This window comes from Scatophagus argus, chromosome 15, assembly GCF_020382885.2.
Source record: "Scatophagus argus isolate fScaArg1 chromosome 15, fScaArg1.pri, whole genome shotgun sequence".
Lineage (NCBI taxonomy): Eukaryota > Metazoa > Chordata > Actinopteri > Scatophagidae > Scatophagus > Scatophagus argus.
This window is the reverse complement of record NC_058507.1, coordinates 17,641,121-17,667,614: the sequence shown is the minus strand read 5'-3', so window position 1 is coordinate 17,667,614 and position 26,494 is coordinate 17,641,121. Positions and strand designations below refer to the sequence as shown.

The 26,494-nt window shown below is 39.0% G+C and overlaps 2 long non-coding RNA genes across 2 annotated transcripts in view; both read left to right on the top strand.

Moving 5' to 3' along the window:
• Nucleotides 1–1,879: 1,879 nt before the first annotated feature.
• The window catches only part of LOC124072367, a 48,420-nt gene continuing 23,805 nt past the window's right edge, over nucleotides 1,880–26,494 (top strand). The window contains exon 1 of the long non-coding RNA XR_006845485.1: nucleotides 1,880–2,242. This is a non-coding gene — a long non-coding RNA (uncharacterized LOC124072367). The remainder of the gene's footprint in view (nucleotides 2,243–26,494) is intronic.
• LOC124072366 lies at nucleotides 3,045–4,782 on the top strand. Its single transcript, XR_006845484.1, has 3 exons — nucleotides 3,045–3,188; nucleotides 4,109–4,165; nucleotides 4,273–4,782. It is a non-coding gene; the product is annotated as an uncharacterized LOC124072366 (long non-coding RNA).

Below are 26,494 nucleotides of genomic sequence, written 5' to 3'. Positions count from 1 at the left end.
CTCATAGCAAGAGGGTTCCAGGTTCGAATCCCGGTCTGGGCCCTTCTATGTGGAGTTTGCATGTTCTCCCTGTGCCTGCGTGGGTTTTCTCCGGGTTCTCCGGCTTCCTCCCACAATACCAAAAACATGCACATTAGGTTAATTGGCTACTCTAAATTGCCCCTAGGTGTGAGTGTGAGAGTGTGTGGTTGTCTGTCTTTGTGTGTTGGCCCTGCGATTGACTGGTGACCAGTCCAGGGTGTACCCCGCCTCTCGCCCGTAGTCAGCTGGGATAGGCTCCAGCTCCCCCGCGACCCTGACGGATAAGCGGTATAGAAAATGGATGGATGGATGGATGGTACCAAATGATTACATTTAAAACTCAGCAGGAATCTGAAATAAGTGAGGAAAAAGAATGCAGCAGGTCATGCAAATTAATGGCAAAAGAGTCTGTGTGCATTTCTTGTCTCATTCTTTTCTTCACATATAATGGGATAAGAAAACGTGCCTTTACTTTCCTACGTCTTCTCTCCTGGTAATGCATCCTTCAAACAGGGGGAACAGTTTGTGTTTGCTGCCTGTCTTTCCGTATGTGTCTCTGATACATTGTAATCTTCATCCGTTCCTGCCCCTGTCAGTTTCTATTTTTACTCTCACAAGAACAAAGATGACAAGAGGTAGAATCAACAAGTTTCAGAGCAGCGCTTGACAAAATCCTCGTTTCGAGTTTTCCAGCTTGCTGAAATTGAGGGATGAGAAAACTGTGATGGCAGATTTTCAAAAGGTATTTTAACAGGCTCGTTGTAAGCTTGTTACTGTTTCTGTGAAATCGTTATCACACCAGAATTTCTTTCTTTTCACTCAAGTCCAAAGTTAAAGCAGGTAAGTAACAAATTAAACTCCCAGGTCAACTCTGTTTTTGTTTTGTCATCTCTCTCTGGGCCATGGCACAAGAGCTCAGGTAGATCCTTTACAACAGGGATACCAAAACTCAAAGCACACTTTAGTTCACAGGCTGAACAGGACAAACATTTATTGAACACAATTTTTTGAACACTTTGAACACATTTTTAAACATACAGAATAAAAACAGACAGGAATATCATTCCAATAAATAAAATAAATGTGTATATATATATAAATATATAAATGAGCAAGTAGCAGGTGAGGAGGTTTTCTGGTGCCTGACATATCAATGACATGTTAAGGATAAATAGACATAAGCAGAGGAAGATTAACGGCCATTCATTTTGTTTTCAGAAAAACACCACCAACACCAGTGTGAGAATGTCGTGAACACACCAACATGTGTCAGGTCTCCTCGTTAGCTCACGGATCTTTGACACGTGACATAAGAACGAAAGAACGATCCGTGAACGAACTGTAGTGCTTGCTACTCGCCACACAGCCTGAGCTGCCTGGCGGTCACGTGACAAAAGAAAGAAGACCTGAGGACGGACACACCACTGAGTGAGTCGTGAACTAATCGTTTCTGTTTCCTGTCCTGCTGACTGAGCTTATGCAGCTGCCTGAATGATGTCTCCGTCTCTCTTCCCTTTGCATGAATAGTGTCCCTGAGGTTTTGGATCTTGTGTATGAATACTTTATCCCCATTACAAATGTGTGATTATATATATATAATATATATATATATATATAATATATATAATAATTATATAAAAAAATCGGACGCATCTCGTCAAGTTTTGTCATTTCTTTCTTGGTCTCTTCTTGTTCCATGTTTCCTGTTTTATTTTCTTACTCACAGTCTCTCCTCTCCCACTTCCTGGCTTTATGTGTTTCCCCGCCAGTTTTGATTGTTTGCCCTGCTCTGATTGGTTCCACCTGTGTCTTATTTCCCTTCTGTAGTGTATTTAATTTGTTTTGTGCCTTCACTCTGTCCCAGTTTGTTTTAGTACCTTTGTGTCAAGTGTCCCAGAATTACATTTCTTTTGTCGATTGCTTTCCTGAATTTTTTTGGATTGCCTTTTGACCTTGCCTCGGCCTTTGCCTTTGTGGATGTGTTTGCCCTCTGTGATTGATTACCTGTGTACGAAGCCTTTTTAGGATCAGAGGCGTGGCCACAGGGGGTGGCTGGGGGGCGACAAACTGATTGGCACCCCTACCAGAGCTGCCAATCAGTTTGTCCGAGTGGACATTCAAAATTATGCAGGACACCACAACTCTTTTCTCTGGTTGCACTTTAGCTGATGCAGACTTGCACTCAGCTTGCGCTATTTCATCTCATAAGGAGAAAACAAGGGTAAGTAAACAGTCCCACACAATGTGTAGTGTTAAATGATTTACAAATGTTTAAATTAAGTTGATAAGTAAGTCGTATCTAGAGTTAGCACGGTGCGCTAGCTTAGCGTAATGAATTGAAGTCTATGGGAAACATTAGCCTGCGCCGGTAAAGGTGGAAAATAAACAAACGTCACAGCAAACCCAAGCTAGACTAATGGACTATGAAGACACACTGTGTGTGTGCGCGCGCGTCTGTCGCCTTTCAAACAAAAGTTACAAGATGCTTAATAAAATGAGTGAGGCGTTTCTGGAGTAGAGAATAGCCATTTAGTGTTAGCTTGTTTTTAGTCTTCAAAAAGATTTATTTCATGCACATATGTAAACAAGACAGCTTGGGATTGCTGTAACAAATCATTAGAGTTTGATGTAATTGCATGTGATACCTATCCTACGTGTTTCAGTTTAAGGAAAGTGATTTTCTGACTTAACAATATTATTTCTACCTCACTCTTGTATTTTTATCTTATTTCATTTTTTTATTATTATATGTTACTCGTTCTTACGTTTTATGTATGCACCAAATTCCTGGTAATTATTTTAATCAAGAATTATTTATTCAGTTCTGTTTAATGCTTTACATCCATTTTAATACTCTATTGTTGATGAGTGGAAGTGTGGTTGTTTTTATGAGCTAAAGGACAGTTGAATCTGTCTATCTATCTATGACACCTATAGATGCATTGTCACATATGTTTGTGTTTTTAATTGTGTGGGTGGCTGCAGTTTAATGTTTTTTATATGCTGTATAATTTTGTGATAAGATGCGGTTTCGCGAATGCGCCACAAGGGGGAGTATTTGCCCGAGTAGATGCAGGTTGCGGTAGGTCAGCACGGGGTTTCCGTCGTCAGACTGCTGAACGGACACAGCTAATGTCTACTGTCTCTACTTCACCTGCACGAAACAGGTCAGTAACGTGTATAAATACACTGTCAAAATACTTCCAAGGACTTCTGAAGTCTAACGAATCGACATTAACGTAGTTTTATTCTGGGATTGAACTTTGTAACCGATCACAGTGGCGTCTCCCATGTGAACGCAGTTACGGCCTCCTGTTACAGATTGTTAGCTTCTGATATACAGATAGATGAGTGCATTAAGTAAATGTAAAACAGTGTTACGCAGTTAAACGAATGGATTCAGTTATCATTATGTGTAATTCATGTTTTGTTTAGATAGCATTGCTAAGAATATTTTGTGTTTCAGTAAACTGACGTGAGCTAGAGTAAAATCCATTGGTTAACAGTATTCTGGTATACTGGTATTCCCTAATAACTGCATCTGAATAATACACAGCAGTAACTTACAGCGGTATCTGATAGCTGAAATATTGTCGTACTAAGGCAGTTATGCTAAATCTGGTTTTATTTGTTTATGCCAGTGATGTGCAGCATAAATTTATGTTATGTAAATATTTGTTATGAGTTGTGAACTACAAATGATTATGAAATAGTTTCTGTAAATGGATTTCGTTTTATGGGAGAAAAAGACAAACTAAGAGAGGAATAGTATTGCCTAATAAAGACGGATGCAGCCTGCTGAACAGACACAGCTAATGTCTCCTGTCTCTACTTCACCTGTACGAAACAGGACATCACATCTGTTATAGGTCGCATCAGCTGAGAGGCTTGTGTATCTATCAATCAAATAGGAAGGAATAGACAAGTAGCCTATAGCATAAGAAGTTTAAATGATCTGAGCAGGGTTTGCCCACAGTGTCAAGAGAGGCAGCAAGATGTCCTTAAAATTGATCACATTTGAATAAGCATTAAATGTTCAGTTGATGTTATTCTTAACATTTTGAGTAACTGATACAACTTTTCCCAGGAACTTTGCATAATGATGAGGTTGAGGGCCCATCATCTGAAATTCAGCATTCTGCAGGTAGGCTAAATATTTAAGTCATAAAGGATAACTCTAAGTGATTACATGAAACAGTGTGTTTAAATAACTTCTTGATGCAATAATGGAATATTTCTTTGTGTGATCAGACACTTCCCCTAGTGATCAATTGGATCACGAAGATGTGAACCATCAGGAATCTCACAGTCGAAGCTGCAGTGACAGTGAAGAGACCCCCCCATGCTTCATACCACACACCATCCCACCAGCTGGGTATTTGATCTCTTTTGCTTTAAGATTTCAGAAAACTTATAGTAATAATTTATCAATAATGATGAAGTCTAGTGCACTACTCCAACAGGAGACCCAGCTTTTGTTCACAAGATTGTTATTGAATTCAGTATCACTGACTTCTACATTGTATATTATAAATGAAAAGTCATGTATTACAAATGCTCTTGAAAGGAGGAGGGCAAGGTCGTTGCACTTGGATGCTTTTGTTGAACGCTTTGCCCATCAACAGCAAAACAGACGTATTCAGCTGTCATGACCTTAGTGATTTGGTGTATAGTGAGACTGATTTGTTTAAGTGTATATGTGTTCTGCATGGTTTCCTAACATGTTGTTAGAGTTGTAATAAAGTTCTTCATAACTAAACTAAACTGATTGTTTCTGTCTCTGTAAGGTAACAAAAAGGTAGGCTTAGATGCCTATGAAACACAAGCGTTTATCTTGCTGAAACTAATACTACTACTAAGTTATACATCAGTATACTCTTCCGGAGCACAGATCAATGTACTCAAACAAACAAAGAACATTTTTCTCAGTCAGATAAGATTTCTTAATGCTGGATGCTACACTCTTCTGTGCATTATTTGGGTAAATAAAACAGTTCTATTATTAATACCTCAGCCTACCGTTTGTTATGATCTGAGACTGTGGGGCATTTAAAAACAAAAAACAAAAATATCAGCGTGTCACCCTTCCACAGTCTGTGCCCCTAGCTTGCCCCCCCCCCCCCCCGAAAAAAAATCTAGATACGCCCCTGTTTAGGATCATTATAGTTTGTAAGTCTTTTAATCAAGAGTTGCTCTCTGAGTCCCATTCATTGTAGTTTCCCAGTCTTAACATAACTATCATACTGCTCTGTTAATGAAATATGTTACAAAAAACCTCTAGAAATTTCTTCACTCACTATCCCAGTAATCCAATTACTATATATCACTCTATGCACATCACAGGTAGTATTACAGTTGTGATGAAAGTTGGACCCTCTTTAGATTTATTCAGCCTAAATTTGACCTAATCAGTCATCCTAATGTTGGGTTTCCACAGAAATGACGGCAGCATTTAGAATCATTTATGAAATCAAATTACCTGTAATCACATCTCACCCAGAGCGGCTCCAGGCAAAAGCAATGGAGCAGCAACTGAATCAAGGTCAATAGAAAATGCTGTGTTAAATTAAGGTCAGAGTAGAGGCATTTTTATATTCAATCTATTCTCTGATATTCAGAGTTACGAAACACTTCATGCTCATTTCCATACAGTAAAAGCGCTGCGGTTGCATTCTGAGGTGCGTTCTCTGGTAACAATAGGGGTAATTTTTCATTTCCATACCATCTCCATATGATTATCATAACCTGCATCTACCATGTCAAAGTCACTGAGAAGAAAGTCAATAAAATATGAAATCTCTGCTGCAGAAATCTCCAGACTGGCTATATTCATGCTAGGTTAATAATGGCATCAGACATCTCATTCTTGAAATGTTCATAAACTGTTTATAATATGTTTATAAAAGTAAAATGATCCAAGCATTCAGAACCATCTATGTGACTGCTGATGAAACTCATTTACTTACTTGATGAAACCCATTTAAATGGAGAGTGTATTCATGGAACAGTATTTATCTTGAATTAACATGATGGCAGCACTTCAAAAAATGCCATGTTATACAATGGAGATCATCACTCAGCTCCATCATCTTCTGGACCAAAGTGGCACTGAATCAAGCATAATAGAGGAGGTGCAATGATGCAGAAACTGAGGTAATGCTGTTGATTAAAAAAAAAAAAGAAGGAGAAGAAGCCTACCGCTCTGTTGAAGAAACAATGGCACTGCATCCTCATTCAGAAAGGACATAAAGCACATGAACACGTTTTTTTCCTTCCAGGCTTGTTCCAGCCAGCACGCTGACCCTTTGCCACAGAACAGCACCCACATTGTTCCTTTTTCGCTTTACCCTGTTTGCAGCTGTGTACAGGAGAGAGCTCTGTGTTCCCATGGGTCAGTGTCACAGAACATATCACAGACACTGCCAAACTACACGAGGGATTGCAAAACTGTTCTGACACGCTAGCCTTTGTCTTAGGTTGTTGTGAGACGTACCATATGTCCACCATAAAATAAAATAAACTACACAGGATGAAATGAGTCTGTGCATATTGGGTTGAATATGGGCAGTCTGATTCTGGTCAAAGTGTTTCGATCACTAGGATCTATTAATACTCTGAAGATTCTTAACGAGTATCTCATCATACTGTGCAAATTTAAACAGCCTGTGATCACAAAGGAAAAGAATGAGAGAAAAAGGGCTGAGCAATAAGTGAAACAACATCTTGTAGTTTTATTTAAATATTGCTGTCTTCAAGCTATGCAGCCAACTTAATAAAACACAAATTTCATCAAACTTGCACATCCATCCATCCATTTTCTATACCGCTTATCCGTCAGGGTCGCGGGGGAGCTGGAGCCTATCCCAGCTGACTACGGGCGAGAGGCGGGGTTCACCCTGGACTGGTCGCCAGTCAATCGCAGGGCCAACACACAAAGACAAACAACCACACACTCTCACACTCACACCTAGGGGCAATTTAGAGTAGCCAATTAACCTAATGTGCATGTTTTTGGTATTGTGGGAGGAAGCCGGAGAACCCGGAGAAAACCCACGCAGGCACAGGGAGAACATGCAAACTCCACACAGACGGGCCCAGACCGGGATTCGAACCTGGAACCCTCTTGCTATGAGGCGACAGTGCTAACCACTGCACCACCGTGCCGCCCTCAAACTTGCACAAGTCTTGTAATATACATATATATCTTATAATATTCTTATTATTGTATAATCACCTGTGTTTTAGTTTCCTTAGAATGAGCCTTTCATAAGTGGCCGAGTCAAACCAAACACTGACCCTAGAGAGGACATTTGACATTCTCCCTGTTTGCAGCAGCTGCTTTAGTTTGTCTTACACACTTGGAAAGGGAGGCTGAGACAAGGGGTCTTCATTAGATTGAAATCGTTTATTCTGTGAGCCTACCTATACAGGAAATTATAAATCTTGACAAGAACAAAGAATGCACATACAGTATATACAATATATATCACAGTATTTTAGAGCTACCCCTGAATTTCTTAGATAGGACTGTCTTATAACTAGACAAAAAAATTAAGACCTCTTCACCAACTCAACTAACGTGCAGCATTTTGAAAATATGCTGAAAAGTGAGAAAAAATGACCCTCCGATCACAAGCTACTTCTCCAACCTCTAGGCCATGGCTGCCCCCAGAATTATATAGAAATACTGAAATCACTACTAAAACCAGAAAAAACCTGATAAATGATCATTTAATATATGAGACAATAGTTGTACTGTAGTATCACTCCTGAGGTGACCAGGTATTGAACCGCCTTCACAGCGAGACGGATAAACACTCATTTATATCTTTGGACATTTTCCTAATGCAATTCAGACAATTCTGTAACTACACTGCACGGTGAAGCCTGATTTATCTTTGCTTCCACAAAGCAGCAATGGATTACATATTTGCAGTCCGTTGGAACACCTTGAACACCTCTACTGCTAATGGACATTATATGAGAGCTCCATTTTTTCTGACCACAGCAATATGATCTAACAGTTACTTTGACACTGCAAATCTAATAGAGATTTCCATCGATGCCTGATGGATGAAGTAGAGGCTTGGAGGACACTTGGGGTGGTATGTTTTTTCTCACAAGAGGTTGAGCAACCAGATGATTCAAGGTGTTTTTTTAAAGCTGTATGAGCTCAAGGTTATTCCATAATTTTTGTCCTTCATCGTCAGCCTGCTCAACCGTGCAACCCCTTAAATGAATACTAACAGAGTTCTGTCTGCTGGGCAGTGTCTGGTTTGTTTTCTGCCAATACTAATACTCTTCTGCTTTAATGTGGTGCAACCTTTTTAACACTGTTGCTTAATTTTGTTTCTGGTGTCAGCTCATCTCAAAGTCTGTCATTTCCCCCTTTTTCTGCAGCAGTCCCACAAACCCTGATAATCAGACTGAAATGCTGTTTTGGATTTACTTTATTCACTTGCTTTCATGTCAGCCATTTATTGATGGCGTTTTGGCCTCAGTAATCGGTAGTTTGGGACTTATCCATCCCACAGTGTCATTTTTGGTGGATACTACAGCTGCAGTAGCTGTTGCTAGGGGCAGTTATTGTTTTTCAGAAGAATCAAAGATAGAATCAAAAGATACTCAGAGTTTTCAGAGATGTTATTTCTGTATGTCGAGCACCACTTGTCTATTTTCATCATTCTCATCCGTTGTTTTTGTGGCCATTGTTCTGTTGCTAATTTTCCTCGATGTAGCTCAGTATGAAGACAGATGATTGCACAATTCTGAAATCTGCCCACTGAGCTCTGACTGGTCAACTGTCTCACTGACTCCTGTTTAGAAGATTTTGTCCACTTCATTTATATCAATGAGGATATCAATGATTAGAAAAACATCTATGTGTAACACAATACAGCACCACAAACTGCAGCCTCCATATGAACCTTACAGTTCAATAATGAACACCTCTCTGAAACAGATACAGTAGTTGTAGTAGACTAAACTGGGTGTAACTGGCGTAATAAACTGAAATGAACTAAAGGTTTTCCTCCCACTTAGACTGAGTTCCCTGTCAGATTGTTGATTGTAACTTCTGCGCGGCTGTCCTTGCCTAACAGACTATTTGCTTGGACATTTTTCCTTTCTTCTTCTTTTACATTGTTTGCCTACCTGAACTGATCACCTGTTAGTCAATCTGCACATCCTAAATTTGATAACTAAAATGTGTAAATAAAAGTGTAATGTTAGGATTGGACAACTTATCATAAACACGTGCTTAAGCTTCAGGAAAGATCATGGTTAGAGTTAATAAATACATAAAGGTTGATTGCGGGTGAAGGTTTTCCCTTCCATATGAAAATTGCCATGCCACTTGTCCATCCACTTACCTGACCTCTGCAACCTTATATTCCATCTTTCCAAAGGCATAGCATTTCCTGTGTTGGCACTGAACACCAGCATTTGACATATTTTTAGGTGCAGAATCATCCAATGTTGATCGAATTCCAAAGCATTTTGTTTTACTATGCACGTGCTTTGCTTGTTGTACTGAGCCTTTACGCCACACATCCAGTGTCTACAGTAATGGCAAACACATGGTATTTCTAACCAATTCTGGAGGATTGATGGAGGGACGTGGTGCACTTTCTGAAACTCATCACTGTGAGCAAATTCTGACATCTAATAAGGTTCTGCTGCTGTTCTATGTCTTTCAATTAGGGCTGAATAGCAGTAATGTCTTAATGAGGCAAATGGTTGTATTTGTGGAGACACTGTCTATCTGCCTCCCTTTCTTCCTGTGCCCTACTGTGCTTACAGGTTTTCACATTCAAGCCTCCATTTCTCCTGAATCCTTTTCAACGCCGTTTCCTTTCACCTCAGAATCAAAGCCAACAATGGCAGCTAATTTGTCTCAGTGCTGGAATAGGTTGTGCTCACCATAGGTCTCTGTAGCCGTGCTCTCCCTCTCTCAGCAGATATGTGGCAGCAGAATGAGAGGCTACATGATGAAATCAGCATAAAAGTGGGCCTGCCAAGTTCACAGGCTTATTGTATTCTTATACAGGACAGATGACACAGAGAGAGAGTTATAGGAAGACTGGAAGATTGAGAAAGAGACTGAGTGAAATGGAGAGAAGAAAGTATATGGGTTGATGGTAATAGGGACAGTTGGCCACTGGGACTAATTAAACTGCCATTGTTGGCTTTCATATAGAGGGAAAAGAAATGATATTATTACCACAGTAGTGATTATTTCCAACTTGGCCACAGTAATATCAATCCTTTTACAGTAATTCTCCACAAATTAACAGCACTGAACTTACTTGAAAATTATTCAGTGACTTTATTTGGAAATTAAAGATTCCTAGTTGGCCCTTAACTACTTCCCTGCTTTCACATCACGGGTAACAAAAGATGTGAGAAAATTAAATCAGCCCAGACGACACTTTCAAGAATTTAGTCTCTGTCAGCTTTACAGTCAATGTTCAGACTTTATCAACATGCACAGGGAGTCCTCCAAATGAAGCGTAGTTTGCCTGTGCCTCTCAGAACAACAAACGATCTGACCTTTACAAATCGCTATTGAGAAATAAATCGATTTGGTGATGTTAAGGCTATGGTTAAGGTTTGACTAATACATTAAGGTTAGGGATGCAATAGTTAATATGGGGTTAAGGTGGTGGAATGATTGTGCTCGCGGTAAAATAAAAAAGGAACAGGAAACAGGAAACAAGCAGCAGTCTCCAATATAATTTACTGTAAAGTTCTTATCACATATATATTCAATTATGTCATTCTATGTGAGTTGAGAGTATGACTCAGTGTTTTTACTATCAGCATCTTCAACACTAAAAGACCATAATGACTTTTTACTTTCAAAGGGGTACTTCCGTAGAATTGGGAGTTTAAAAACAGCAGTCAGCAGTGAAGCAGCAGAGGCCTGACATGTAGTCCCTAGTATGAGTCACGGCCACAGAGGACATTATATTGCTCTTTTCAGAAGTTGTATTTCTCCCAACTAAACTGAAATGCTGCTTTTAGAGAGTTGGTCCTCATTATTGCTGCAGGCAGTGTAGTGTATGTGATATTTATGATTCAGACCTCCAGTATGCGTGCATCCAGTATTATGTCAAATATTATGTAAAAACCTCTGTATGTACGAGGCAGGGGCATTTGTATTTAAAAAAAGACAGAGGGAGATGAATCACAGATAGGTTGCACATTGTCTCCTACTGTTTAATGCCACTAGTATTGTATACATTCATCCTAGCATTTTATTCAAATTCAGAACTCCAGGGAGCTATTTTACCCACCACCCTGTGGACATTAATTTCCTATAGAGTAAGTCACTGTAGGTTGGGTACAGGTAAGTCTTCATTTTCTTTTAAGAATTTCCCTTCAGGGATAAATAAAAGAAGTCTGATTCTGATTCTGATACTTGTCTTTATGCTACTTTTATGTTATAGCTCCCAAATTAGCCATCACACCATAACTTTGCAGAATATGTTAAAGTAGTCAGGGTTGGCATGGTTTTAATATCAAGTGATGTTTTAAGTTAAACTAGTGTAGAGACCACCATGATAGATTATTTTTAGTAATTTATGGACATCCCAATTATCTAGAAACAGAATTCATCTGGAGACATGACGGTACTTTTCTGGATGCGCCAACTCAATCTGATACTTAAAGCTAAGATGATAACAAATACACGTTATAGTCATAGCTGGAGACAAGTTGTTAAATATCTGTGAAAGTGCAGCAATGCTACCTTTGTGTAGTTAACCAGTCAGTTAATTTCACAATATGATTACTACTGCTGCAGAAAATTCTGACATTACAACAACCCATTAGTACAGTGTAAATTACATTACAGTCGAAAGGACTATTCTCTTAAGAGACCACACTAATTAAGACATTTTGTTGTTTGTGCTATGAATTAATTTATCTTATTAAGTACACAAAAAGCCATTGTGTGTTTTCTTCTATAGTCTGGGTTAACAGTCTGACTGTTAACCCATATGAGATTTAAATAATTAAGATCTAATGGCTTATACCATATCTCATTATTTCACACAATCTCCCAATTAGAAAGTCATAGATTGTTAAAACAGGCTAAATTAAAACCAGTAATCCCAGTGGACTGCTGTGATTAAACCAGGGAACAATTACTATTTCTATTAACGAGTGAGTCTGTAACAAGGTCAGTGACTGGATAACTGGATAAATGCAGAGAGAAAGTGTGTGCATGTGTGTGTCTTACAGGTTTCGCAGCCGGCAGTGTTAACAAGAGATTTTATCTTGCAAGTAATTGATTGCACTGCATGGCTACAGATTGCCTCAGGTCACTTCACTGTGTGTAAAGTCTTTGTAATTAGAAATCTGAAAAATAATGCATAGTCTCTGAGAAATCAAGCCAATACTCTCAAATAACTATCACCATCATTTTAATAAAAAAGACTTCATCAAGTTAAGCAATAAAATCAGGATTTGACTGAAGGTACATTCCGCTAATTAATACTGCTACTACAGAGGAGGTATTTCCACAAATATTTGATTACATTAGCACAAACCCCTGGAGTTCCATGGTCACAGTCTAGTTGCCAAAATAAAATGTTGGCACTGTGTCTGGAAACCACGGCCACATTAAATTGACCTGCTTCATACGTATTGTATTAACTTACAATAAAATCTACAATATGTATTGTATTATGTTCCAATGTGCTTTCACACGCTCCTTCCTCTCTCCCTCCTCTTGAACTGAATGATATCAAAGCGCTGTGGAATGCACACACAACCACGAGCATGGACATCTGTCAGTTATTCAGAGGGGTTAATCTGCAGGTCACATGCCAGGGCAATAAAAATTAACATTATGATTCATAGCGGATGGGTGCAATAGGGTTAAGTGTTTCCCCATTAAGAGAGATGCTGTGCACAAATGAGGCACAGCAGCTTAACTTCATCGACTATTTAAACCTCTCGACACACAGACAGGGTCGGTCAGGATCTTATGCTAATTCATATCTCTGTGCTCTGCTCACTATTAACAAATGATGAAGTTACTGTGACTTTATGTGATTAGTTCACACTTAACAGATCATAGTAATAATTAGGAAAGTTACTTCAATTGCTACAGGGTAGTAAATGTTTGCATCTCACTACCAGTTTGATTTAAAAGAAACAAAAATGCTATCTAGCTACATCTATGAGAGCAGGTAGGCATTGAGTAGCTGGTCAATTATATCAGTCTAAAATAAAGCTTTATGGAGCTGGAATCCAGCTAACTTGGTTGCTCATAAAGTAATGCGTGTTATGAAGTATAAGGCAATCAAGTACCAAGTGATCTGTATCCTTTTCTAATCATTTGCTACCATATTTTTGTTGTTGTTATTATTATTATTATTATTATTATTGTTATTATTGGTAGTAGTAGTAATATTTGCAGTACTAAGTTCAAGAAGAGTAGTACAGTATGCAAGTCATGTACTTGATGCATGCATCAATGCTTTTGGATGTAAATCTGTGTTTGTGTTTATCGTTCAACCTTTTCAGTATACAATACTGATCTGTACCTGTATCATCTGAATATTTACTTTGCAGTAAAATATTTTAAGATAAATGACTGCAACTAAATCTAAAATGTGTCTATGTCTTGAGGTTTACTAATTGAATTATGTGGTTTAGTGTATCACATCAGAGTGGAAAGGTGATAAAAAATCTGGCTTAGTTTCAGAGTTAATCTAACTAGCCTGGATTTTATGGACCTAACTAGTCTGGGAGGAGGTGATTATTATTATTTTTTTGTACATACACTATTGGGATGCCAGTTTTTGGAATTAGGCACCTGCAAATGTTTTTGCACTAATTTAAGGTGCTTTAAACACAAACTGAAATTGTGCAGTAAATAATAGCAACTGGATTTAGTTTAGCGTTACAGTCTCACAACATCATAGTTAGTTTTGTACAAATGAAGATATTTTATGTAAAATAGCTGTTGATTATGAAATTTAAACATGTATTTCATGCATTGCTATGAAATGATGAAATGAACGACCCAAGGTCATCATATTATACCATGCCTGCTAACAAAATGCAGGGCAAACTGTCCATACTTACAGTATCATAACTGCTGTGCATAAACATGTACTGTAGAGTAACAAGTAGAGAAAGAGAACCAGGCTGGAAAAAAGTCAATAACATATAAACCAAGCAAAACACCACATTGAGTATGAAGTCAAGCCCAGACAGGAATCCCATCTAACATGTAGATTTGACAATGTGCATTAAGGCTTTTTTTCTCTTTTCCTTTCATCCTCAGTGCTTCTCTCTCCCTTTGAGGTTTTGTTCAGTAGTTCTTCAGTCTGTGATTTCAAACCTTGACCTCGTACGCTGGTCTTTAACTCAACACATTTCCTCTCTCCCTGGTGAGATTTAAAGCACCGGCTTCATTAAAAGTGGCTGACGGTTGAACCTCCCTGAGGCAACACCACAGCCTCCAGTGAGAGTTGGGCTACCTACTAACTATCTACCTGCCTGCCATATTTTACATGCCCATAACGAGTGCAACAATCACCGCATGGCTACTTTATTGGTGGTGTTATGCATGCAGTTCTACATTGACAGGAACAATAAGGCATAGATCCAATATATGTGACAAAACAATCACAGTCAAAATGAGAGCACTTCAGATTTTATGTCATGTCATGTTTTTCACCAGGAAAGATTAAATAAAATAAAGGGAAAGAAAGGCTCCAAATAGTTGGAGTTTGTTTGTTTTCAGTGGTAACATTTTGCTTTTAACTTCTGTAAAATACTTTTTAAATTGCATGACCAAAGTTTCTTATAGATTTGATGCAGCTTTTTGTATTTCTGTGAATACCACTGCACTTGTAACTGGGATTATCACGAGTAATTTATATTAAAAAGAAATAAAACACCTCTTCCTCTGCGGGTAATGTGTGTAGACTAGTCTTATGCCTCTCTTATATATAGCTGACTGCACACGGGCACAATTGCCAAATGATTGCGTTTCAGGACAAAACTCATATTTCATAAAACTATAAAGACAAACTGCTTTGACGTTATAAAACACCGGCACTTTGGCTTTGCATGTAGCTCCTATTAAATTTCTAAGAAAACACTAAATGTGTGTTCAAAAAAAGCATCCAACATACCAAATTACAAAGTAAAATGTTAGATTTTTAAGGTTGACATTTTTAACCAGACACTTAAAGTGAATGGCCATTATCACTCCATTGTTAAGTGTGGACTAAGTTTTGATTTTCTGTAAGCAGTTACTTCTTGTGACTGATGCACGCAGCAGCTCAGGTATTTTACAGAAACACTGGTCAGCAGACACACTACTTAAATACAAGCAGACAATTTGTTGTTTAAATTGGTGATAAACCCTGAGGTGTCCTGACACAGAAAAATGATAAACAGGACAGGAATTTACCCCCATACTCTGTCAATTAATTACATAAGTGCATACAGTATATTTTTAATTTCCTGAAACTGAAATTTATTGCAGATATGGTTTCTGCAATATGCAAATCTATGCCAGAAAAGAAGAAACGCCGCCAAAGGTGTCATACATGAGCTTATATTGTCAACACTCATTTGTCCTGGAAAAAGAGCTACAGCGACACACGCACCAGAATCACAAAAACACCACAAATGTGCATACACAAACACAGATAGACACTGCAACATGTTCAGACACACACACCACCACCCTCTGCGCTGATGAATATAAAATGACATTTCAATTTAGCTTTTTTGGTCCCTTTTTGCATACTGATTAACTCTTTTGTTGTAGAATAAAGATACAAAAAGGGAAAAGAAAAAAGAGAGAAATGGAGGTGGAGAGAGGAAATAAGTTGTCCTGCTGACAAAGAAGAAAAAAAAAATAGTGGGAGTGGAAAGAGGAGATGGCACCTTTCAACAAATGACAGATAATAAATGAAGATCACAGTAGTACTCTGAAAAAAATCAGGGTAAGCTCAAGAAATTCTTCAAAACAAATCGATTTGCTTTGGAAACAAATGAGCAGCCCCCCCCCCCACCTTTTTTTTTGTTTTACTTGTTCCAAACAGAATAAGATTTTACACCTCAGCTCTTGATTATTGACAAATAGGTATGTATTATCCTACTTTCCAAATAAAAAAATATAGAAACTGTGACAAGTGAAAATGGAAATATCATAAAGTCAGTGTAGTGTTTCAATAGGCGAAGTCTATGATGTGTGATGACAAGAGCAACTTCATATCTTTTAAGAATGCTGTTTCTCTCTGTCAGCCATCTTTTCTCGCTACGCATTAATATATTCCTTCTTTTCTTTCCCTCACTTCATTTCAGTCTTATTCTCTCCCTTCTTTCCTCTCTCATCCCACCAGTGTCACGTTTGCATTGCTGATATTGAAGGTCGCTCTCAAGATGGAGAGCGACCTCAGATTTTGTTGACATATTGGTTTAATGTATGACTTCTACCAGCGTCCTGCTGAAAATTACTTAGACTGGAAGAAACATGAGTATCTTTTCACAAACATTTGTTGGAACTTGATTTAATAAAAACAACACCTGATGTATGAGAGTTTTCTTTAGTGACTTACTGAAATCATTAGAGAGGCAACTTTCAGTCATTTTAAATGTTTCCATGCGTGCAAATCTCTAGAGGAAACAGAATTAAACGTTTAGCTTCTGAAATAAGTATTTTGGACAGCTCTGATGGAACTCTGATGGCTGCTTTACTCCAAGTAATTTCACTGTATAAACATGGACTACTCTGTGTGTGTGTGTGTGTGTGTGTGTGTGTGTGACCTTTTTGGATGTGTAGAAGAACAGTGAACCTTGCTTAACATTAGATCCTGTCTGATTCCTGTCAGTGTGTTGGGAGATTTGAATATTCACAGTTAAGCTGCTGTTCCTTGTGAGTAAAAGCACAGAGCATCTCTCTCTCCATGGACAAACTCACTTATCATTTCTACTGAGGGGAGATCACTGCAGGTAGGACTTATTTAATAAATTCAAAAACCCACCCACAACCAATCCTCTGTTAACCAGAATGAATATTTAAGACCCGACCAGACCTGTGGATTTTAATCAAAGCACATGGATTTAACTGCAATCTGTGCATCACCAGTCTGTGAAAAAAAGAAGTCTCTGATCCAGTTTAATTTACTGTCCATTTGTGCACCCAAATACTTATAGGAGAACTCAATTTCTCTGTCATCAGTGATCACGGCGTATATCACTTGCCGAGGTCAAATAATATTTCTTTAGTTATATTAGCATTGAGAGTGTGGTGGTCCTATCACACCACTGGTTAAAGATGACATTCTCCTTGTGATTGGAAGGGGCCAACCACACTGGTCAAGTTTCTGCAGTCCATCTACGTCTAAAGGAGAAGGGACATTAAGGGACAATAATGTTCACATCTTGGATGGGATGGTTTTAGAGAGGGGTGAAGGAAGCCATCTATGCCATCTACCTGGAACAACCTTCCCTCAACAGAGGTCCACCTACAGTGCAGCCTTGAGATCCCTCCCCAGGAGACTTAGACCTCATTCCCCCCAGGAACCAGGTGACCCTTACAAGTCACATGATGAAAGGATGGGTTGATGAGCCACACAATGGCTATGACTGTAACGAGTCACATGATGGCTGTGTGCGACGTTGACCCATTCAACCCTCTTGCAGTCACGTGCTGGCTGGGTGGGTCTGTCATCTAGATTTAATACCTGGGACTCCTGACCAGGTAATCATAACTGAAGAAGCCTTTTGGATGAGAGGTGAAACATTTAAACTGAAACCCAGTTGCCCTGACTTAAGGTCTGCTACGTAATAAACTAAAACATTTGATAGTAAAAAGATTTACTTGCATGTAATTCCATTTTTGGACTAGCAAGTGTGGTTGGAGTGTATTAAAAGCTGAACTAAAAAAATAAATAAAATAAGTGCATATGCCTTTTGGTTCTCCAAATGCTTACTGCTTTGGTGTGTCACATGACAGCATGCTTTGGACTCCTCCCTTGCCTGTGTGCATGAGACCACAGCTGTCTTCAGCATGTCCACTTGGATGCTTTTAAAACATTACTACAGATGTAAAAACTTTGTTGTTGGCAGTTGGGCATGATATATTCAGCACAGGAATGAAAGAAATATAGATTGTAGAGTTGGAACAATGTGACTGTAAGAACTGGTGAAAAACAGGACACATCCTGCATCAGTTTGTTTTGATGAACAGGCAGGCAGGCAGGCAGGCAGGCAGGCAGGCAGGCAGGCAGGCAGGCAGGCAGGCAGGCAGGCAGGCGAGCCATCTAGCCTAACTAGCTTCTTATTGCATGCTAAAAATGGTCTATACTTGCTGTAGTTCAGCTTTTAGCCTGTAAGGGATTTAAGTCATAGTAATGGAGTCTTGTTGCTTTCCATTCCACCAGGCATGACTGCTTGTGATTCCACCAGGCGTTTCGCTGTGCTATCAGGTGGGTCCCAGAAGCAGAGTTCTGTTCTGTTCTGTGGAGACTGCACGCAAAGTCTATTTTTTGACAGAAGCCATGTCAGGCTGCACATAGCAGATCGAGCTGGGTAGGACATCTCACACAGGAACTGCAGAGACAATTTCAAAATAAAACCACATGTGCAGACTCCTGACAGTATATCTCATTAAAACAGACAAAACTGGTTCACTACGTAGCCTATTTATCCATGGTAGAAACACATCAAACAAGGAAAAATGACCAAAATCTTTAAAATCTGAGAAAGTCACCAAAACTGGGCAGGTTAAGTCTTTAACAACATACAGTCTCTCTGGGTGTCCACTGACAAACAATGTTCTAGCTTACATGGACGTAAAACATTCAGTATGTAAGGCAAACAGTCATTTAGTTAATAGATTCAGTCACATTGGTTTAGAATAATTCAACCAGTCATCTAGTAAATAGGAAATCATTTACCAGGCAATAGATGGTCTTATAACACCTTGAGTGAGTATGTGTGTGTGTGTGTGTCACACTTTTCATGCAAGATCATTCACTGCCTAAAAATCTTAAACTGTCTCTTTTCTACCATAGTAATGTAATGCAGGTTTAAATAATTTGAATTTCACAAAAGAACTGTTAAATCCTTTACTGAGCTAATGTACATTAGACAAGGGGAAACACCATTTGATCACTGTTGTCCTGTTGTGTTCTCATCGGGTTTCTGGCCCCCTTTAACCTTGGATTCATTTGTGCGCTGCACACATCTTCCTGCTTTTTGATCCAGATATTTTTTCAGTAGTGTTGGTGACAGCAGAGTCTGAAGCTCCTGCTGAATGTTTGCATGGGCGCATTGATCTATCCAGTGATGCATCCAACATAATATCTGTGTGGAAGACAGGCTGCCAATGAGTAGGAACTTTAATGCACCTGGCCTCACTGATATGGATTTCTGAAGGCCCTATGTGTAGGTTTTTGTATGTGAATTTACCATATTTTAAATTATTTAAATTTTTGGTTCTAAAAAATTGGACAATCCTGATGTGAATTAGTGCCATCAACATGTTGCTTTCAGCTTTTGATTTTTCCCAGTGTTGGATATGTGGGAGGACACCAAGTCTCATTGGATACACTGATTAAAACATACTGGTACATGACAATACTTCTCTCTTAAGGAAGTAAGTTTGGCAGCAACTTTCTAAAAGTGAGAACAGGCTTTCCACAAAAACACGACAAACTGGAATTATCTGGACATTTGGTTAAATTTTGCATTGTGTTTTGGTGGAAACTTAACGACTGTTAAGTGAATTCAAATGAGACGCTCCTTTTAGCCAACATGATCAATCCAGCAAGTAAAGCTTTATCTGTATGCACCATATGGTCCTACAGTCTCAGCTTTCTATTGTGCAACATGTAATATTGATAGTAATTAAGAGGGATGTTGATGTAATTGCCACCATGATGTAAGTAGGCCTAATGATGAATTATTATGGTGTTATTGATTCATTTCAGCACAACTACATTACAGTGTTTCTGTAATGCCCTCTTGCTTTTGCTCCCTTTTCGTCCGCCTCCCTCCCTGAGGTCCCAGCACCCACCCTGTCTCTCGCCTCAGTCACTAGTGGCCCCACTTGGGATTTTTCTTGTCACACCTCTCAGTCAAACCAAACCTGAGTCAGTGGTCTGAAATGGTCAGTGACCAGCAGAATTTAAGTGTGTGTGTGTGTGTATGTGCATTATAAGCTGCTGATCTCACTGAACTGAAACGTCAGTGTCACTTTGCAGTGTTCACTTGTCAGATGAAGGGAAAGCGGAGCACAATAAGGCACAGAGGAAAGCAAATATGAGAGGAATGATGAAAAGATAAAACTTTTTGTTAGGATTTTTTTTTTTTCACCTGGAAAAGATTGATGTTCTTTCACAGAAAACACCATTAAGAAAATGAAGTCGTTTTATCAACCAGTAAATCACAAAGTTCACGGCAGCAGAGGTTTTCTCTCCACTAATGCAGACACTGTAGATTTCACAGTTTAAGTTGCTGTTCTGGAGTAAGACAAGTGATACATACTAAGAGAGAAAGGTGGCTCCTTATCAGCAGTGGAAAAAAAAGTGGCTGAGAATCAGCTGAATTCACCAGAGACTTCTTGATCACCTTCCAAACACTGATTACATAACTGTGATTCCCAAGAAGTTGTGATAAGTCCCAACTAGATTTGATAGTTTGAACATTGGTGGCACATGACGGTAAAATAACCTTGTTGTAAAGGAATTATCTTGATGAATGCATAGGCCTGCTTCGTGTGATATATGGGACATAATACCCAGAGAAAAAAATGTATCTGCCTTTTTATAGCAGCTTTTTTCAAACTGTAATTCCATGGGAAAAAGTCATTTTTAACCAGTGTGCATCGTATTGTAATTACACTATTTAGCCAGTGGCTTCAAAACTTGGCCCCTTCCTGGGGGTTCAGTCCTCCACAGTTTTTCTTTCTGAATGCTTGTCTCCATTGGATGTGAGTTAATGATGAGGGTTAGACTTTAGCAAACAGAGGTTATATAAATATAATTATAAATATAATATAAATATAGTCCATTCAAGAGTTTTCACACTTTACCGGTACATGAACATACACACCCAAGTAAGCTCTGTTAACCAACAGTCACCTCTCAGCCTCATAATTCTGCCAAGTCTCCTTTGCTACTTCAACAGTTATAACAGTTCAACAGTTTCAGTCAGTGCAAATGCATAATAGCCTTGACCTGGTCATAAACGTTCCTCATTTCTACATGAATACACTAAGGTAAAGTAGTGCTGTGCCTTCATGCTACTGCTGCCCCCTCTCTCCCTTGACTGCTGTCTGTCTCTCCGTCTCCCTTGCTAAGCTGGAGAGTAATTTTGAAAAGTGTTTTTACTGCAACCAGCAAATGCTAATATGAAGATTTTATTACAACAAAATGTACCTAGCACTTTATTCCCTCTCCATGTTTACATTGTCAGCAAACTTTTATGTGTGTGGGTTGAAGGAGGGGAGGGCAACAGCGTTGTAACCTACGTCACTGCTTTTCAGATGAGTGGGAGTTTATCTTTTAAAAATCCAGAAAATACCACAGACGGAGTTGCCCTTTGAAACAATGAGATGATGTATTTAATGGTTTAGCTGGGAGATTTCTTACAACTCCGTTCACCAGCTGTCTATCAACACTCAACAAACCCAAAGAGTTCATGACCTAACATAAACTACAGCTGAGCACATTTATAGTAAAGCTCATCATTGTAGCTGAAATTAGCAATTAGCAATAAACTTTAACTCACTCAGCTTGTTCAGACAACTGCTAACACTGCTGTGAGCTCTAATTAAAACAGCAGTCATTTGAAAGTTGATGCAAGAATAACTAATATTTCATTTAAATGCTTTGGTTTGTTTAAATCTCCACATTGCTTAAAATTGGTGTTTTATGTGTCAGTTCTGGTCAGTCAACATTTTACAATATTCCTGCATGTCTTGACCAAGTGCCCCCAAAAATTGCAACTGCAAAAACTGCATTATTTCAGAAGAATGTATCCCAGAATATGTCCCATGTGTGCATGATACTGCGACCCAAGCAATCATATTTTAGCAAATGAGATGTTTCATAATTTGCCAAGCGACACTAATAAAATGTGTTTAATAAGGCTGTTGTGTCCAGGAGCCAGCTGTGTCTCCATCTGGTTATGAAAAACAATGAAATCACATCATGACAAGTGTGTTTGTGTGACAGCTGTTAATCAGGGTTTTGGAGCCTTGGAAGAGAACTCTCGCTGGTGGATAAACGTCCACAGAAGGCAAATTCACGAGGAGTATGAAGTTCTCAGACACTATATTATATAGTCAAGATACAATAATTGAGATCGATAAGGCAGGTACAGTCTCGCCTTCTTTCTGACTTACATCGCTGCCATTTAAGCAGACACACATACGCAGCATGACTTTGTCTACATGACCTTTTTAAATCCACAGTTTTTGAAAAAGCTGTGCAATTACTGGCCTCTCACTCTTCAACCGTTTTCCCCACCAAGTTGCAGGGTGGTATGTGTGACAAAGTGCAAGGGGGTGTGTGTCTTTGTGTGTGTTCTGCCCTTTCTGCTTTTCTGGCTCAGAGTTTAAATGGAACCTGTGTGTATTCAGAGATGTCTGGCAACAAGCCCTGCTCACAGAATCACACAATATTTTGCTGTTTGACTTTGCTTTAGTGTTAAAGGTTAACTGTTAATCAGGGTGTCGTTTTGGCTGTTGGACAAAGGCACGTGTCCTGTACTAACAATGATGTTACCTCCCCTCCTTCTGTCTCTTCTGTTCTTTCAGTTCCTGTGAACACTGACTAAATAGAACAAATATAGAGAGTATAAATGTATCATGTATCATTTTTTTTCTATACAGGGACATGGTCTGTGAGTCATTCCTGCAGATTGTTTTTGTTTTGCTTGTGAGTAATGCCCCTGTTGGTCAGACTCCCTAGAGCCCCCTCAATGCTGATTAAAATGAATTTTAATTTTTTTAAATTTTAAACTGGTAAAGTGTGAAAATTTTAGTAAAGAAGTTGCACTGCATTGGAAAACCTACTGTGAAATTATATTCTCCTCTCAAAATCTGAGATTATGAGATGACCCACTCCCCACTCCTTTGCCTTATGGTTGTTATGGTAACCAAACCTACAGTATGTTGTTAGACATGTTGAAGTGGATGGAAATGCATTTGCATTAATTATCACAATATCAGGGAGAGTTTTGTGCTGTGTAGTATCTAATGCCACCGGGGATGGATTATTATGACTACGGGCCCTGGACACAAACTCAGCATGGACCCTTAGCTAATAGAACACATGCACTGCATGTGGCATCCCCAAGTGCACAGTTTGGTTGGACAGTGGCACAGGGCAATCCTCATGTATTACTTTTAAATTATATTTGTGATTTCAACAGGTCAAATGACTGCCATTTTAGATCTACTAAGTTTAGATATTGACTTCCTGGGATATTAGTACAGGCACAGAAAACCTTCCACTGTCTTATCGTTCTAGCTAACAAATCTGACAGAGAAATATTTTGCATCACAAAGCTTCTTTGCAATTACTGCCTGTTATTCCTCTTAACTAAACAAACTCTTCATATGTTGTTGACAATATGTATGAGATTCTCCTTGTGCCCTTCTGACTATATGTCTTAATGCGTTCTGAGAAGAACGGGTCAAACTGGGATCATAACTCAAAAGTCTCCAAATACTTTGAGCTGCGTGGCAATTCCAGGAGTTCTGCATTTCCTCTAAATGCCAGTCCTCTTTCTCCTAAAAAAATCTGATCATTGCAACAATACATCATGAAACATCCCGCCAATATTGCTTCATGTCCAAGTTTGCCTCTGCGTCAGCTGCCCCAATTCAACTCAACCTTCCCATCAGTATTAACACATGTACATATGGTCTGGCCTTCTCTCATGTTCAGAAATTTGGTGCAGATGTTTACAGTCTCAGAGGCCATCCACAATTGCATATTTTTTATTTGTCCCAAAAGGTTTGCAGGCAAAGCACAATACATGTCAAGTTGGTGGTGAATATAACCAGTCCATCTTTACCACAGTTTCTTGTCAATGTTTCTGTTGTGAATTGAAGAGGATCCTCTTTCAATCAGAATATTTTTTTTGTGACTGGTGATATTTCCCCAGTCTTCCTGTGAAATTGGGCTAGCAGTGCATGAATTAGCATTTAGGTCGCTCCCAGGAGGCAGCACCTTAGCGCCAGCACCATTGCTAACAGAACTGCTGCATCTACAACTTGTTTTTTGGTGAAAAATGTTGCAATAGAGGGTATTTGTTGTATCAAAGTGGCATCTTTACAGCTGTGCTTAGGTGGACCAAGATGGAAATATGGTCCCTGAAGTTAAAATGAGGTTTGGTTAAATATTGATCATTTTGACTGAGAACATAACAGTCTTTACGTTTAAGGGATCGTCCAAGGTTGCCGTGAAGGCTGATGTAATGCTCACTGGGTCCCCTCTTGGACCAAAGTGGTTTTCTTTTGTCAGTGTGATTTGGCTGATTGTATTTCCGCTACAAAAACCTGATCCATGATCAAGAAGGGTTTTTCATTTCTTATGGACTGGTAGGCTGTACTATATATGCTGAGAGTATATAGCATTTATACATCAAAAAATATAAATGCTCAAATACTGTGAAATGCATTGAATACTGGTGTCCCTTCATCAGTGAGGAACATGAGCTTGTCAGTTTGTCTTTTCCACAGGCAGATACAGACGTCTGCACATAAAACACACAAGAGCACAAAGATGATTGACAAATACAGCTGAGATTTAAGTGTGACACAGATGTGTCAGACTCATGAAGACAACAGCAGCAACATGACAGTTCAGCAACATCGAACTTTACTTAGAGTCAGCTCTGTTCAAATTTACTCCCATGGCACAGAAAAAAAAATAGCTCACTTATTGGCTAGTCTGACTCTTCATTTTCTAAAAACAAAACAGGACATGAGGCATGTCACCTAAGCCAATAGGAGAACTAAAAGTGCTTTTGAGGACATAAAACTGATGCATTTTTATCCATCTGTTGAAAATGTGAGTGTTTGAAAAACACAGAGCATACAGATGGCCAGCAAAGAAGCAGCAGTTTGAAAAGTTTCTGTTGATGTTTTGATACTTTCTTATACTGCGAAAGTGGGTCACCATTGGAATCTATTGTGACTGCAGAGACTCTATGACAGAGAAAATTGCAAAGCCATCTTTGAAGTCCAGCAGCGTGGCGTGTTGCTTCAACTAACATCCTTTCACCTGCAGCAGCTAAAAGGTTAATGGAGAATAATTTGTTTATATTGGCTACTTAATGATAAAGTGCATTTGCATAATTCCAAGATGGATGAAAGAGATCATAGGGTGGCGATGCTTTGATTGCAGGGTAATGTCTCTATGAGGCAAGGCAATCAGCACTGTTGTTAGAGAAACCGAAGTTCAGTGATTAAACTGAAGGTTACTGTGAGTAACGTAACACACGGCTGCTGTCAGTCTTGTCTCTCACAGTCTTCTCTTTGTTTCTTTGCTCTTACTTCTCTCAGATCCTTACTACAGGGATCTGAGATGTTTTTCACTAAAAGGATAAACACAAATAATTAGTTTGTATATGCATGAAAGGTAAATGATATCAGGATCAGTTTATTGACTCCCACATCGCTATAACGTGATGACAGATCTGGACATCATTAAACCAAGAAGAACAACACATAGTGGGTCATGTACTCTGATTATACATGTAGATTTGTGGCTCAGTAGCTTCTGTCTTAAATTATCCACCTGCAGTCTCCAGATTTGCTGCTTTCATTTAAACAGACACTGCTGGCTTGAGACCCATATATTGGCTGATTGTCACTGTTCATATTCCTGATTTTGGTCTTGGCTAACTATGGGTATGAAAGAAGATTTTGTGCCAGACAGTTCTTCTCCAGCTTGTCTTATCTCTCTTATTCAGCCACTCTGATTCTTTTCGCATCTGTAGTCTGTCACGTACATGCATACTTGTTAAAATCGGATATGAAAACATGCACGGCGCGTCTCTACGTTTGTCAAGTATGAGCACAAATTTTACACTCAAGTTTGAACATCTTCAAACTTGGCCGTGGCATCTTTGCCTCAATTTGTACTTGTCACGTTTTGTCTCTATTGAGTGCCTTTATATACATTTGTCCCACCTTGGAAGTTCTTTTCGTAATCGGTCTGAACACTCCTTTGGTCATCCATTGGTAAGAGCTGGAAATATTGAAAGCATTACTGTGAGCATAACTACACTTTTTGTCCTCCACTACTGGTGTGTCTCTGTTACGTGTCGTTTTTACCCCCAGTGACTCACAGCCAACCTTACCTTCACAGCTGCTTCAGCTGAATTAATTAATTAATTTTCAGTGACACATGGACTGCATTTACGGCGGGGACAGAACCACCAGCCTCGGCCCAGTCTTCTTGCACAACACTAG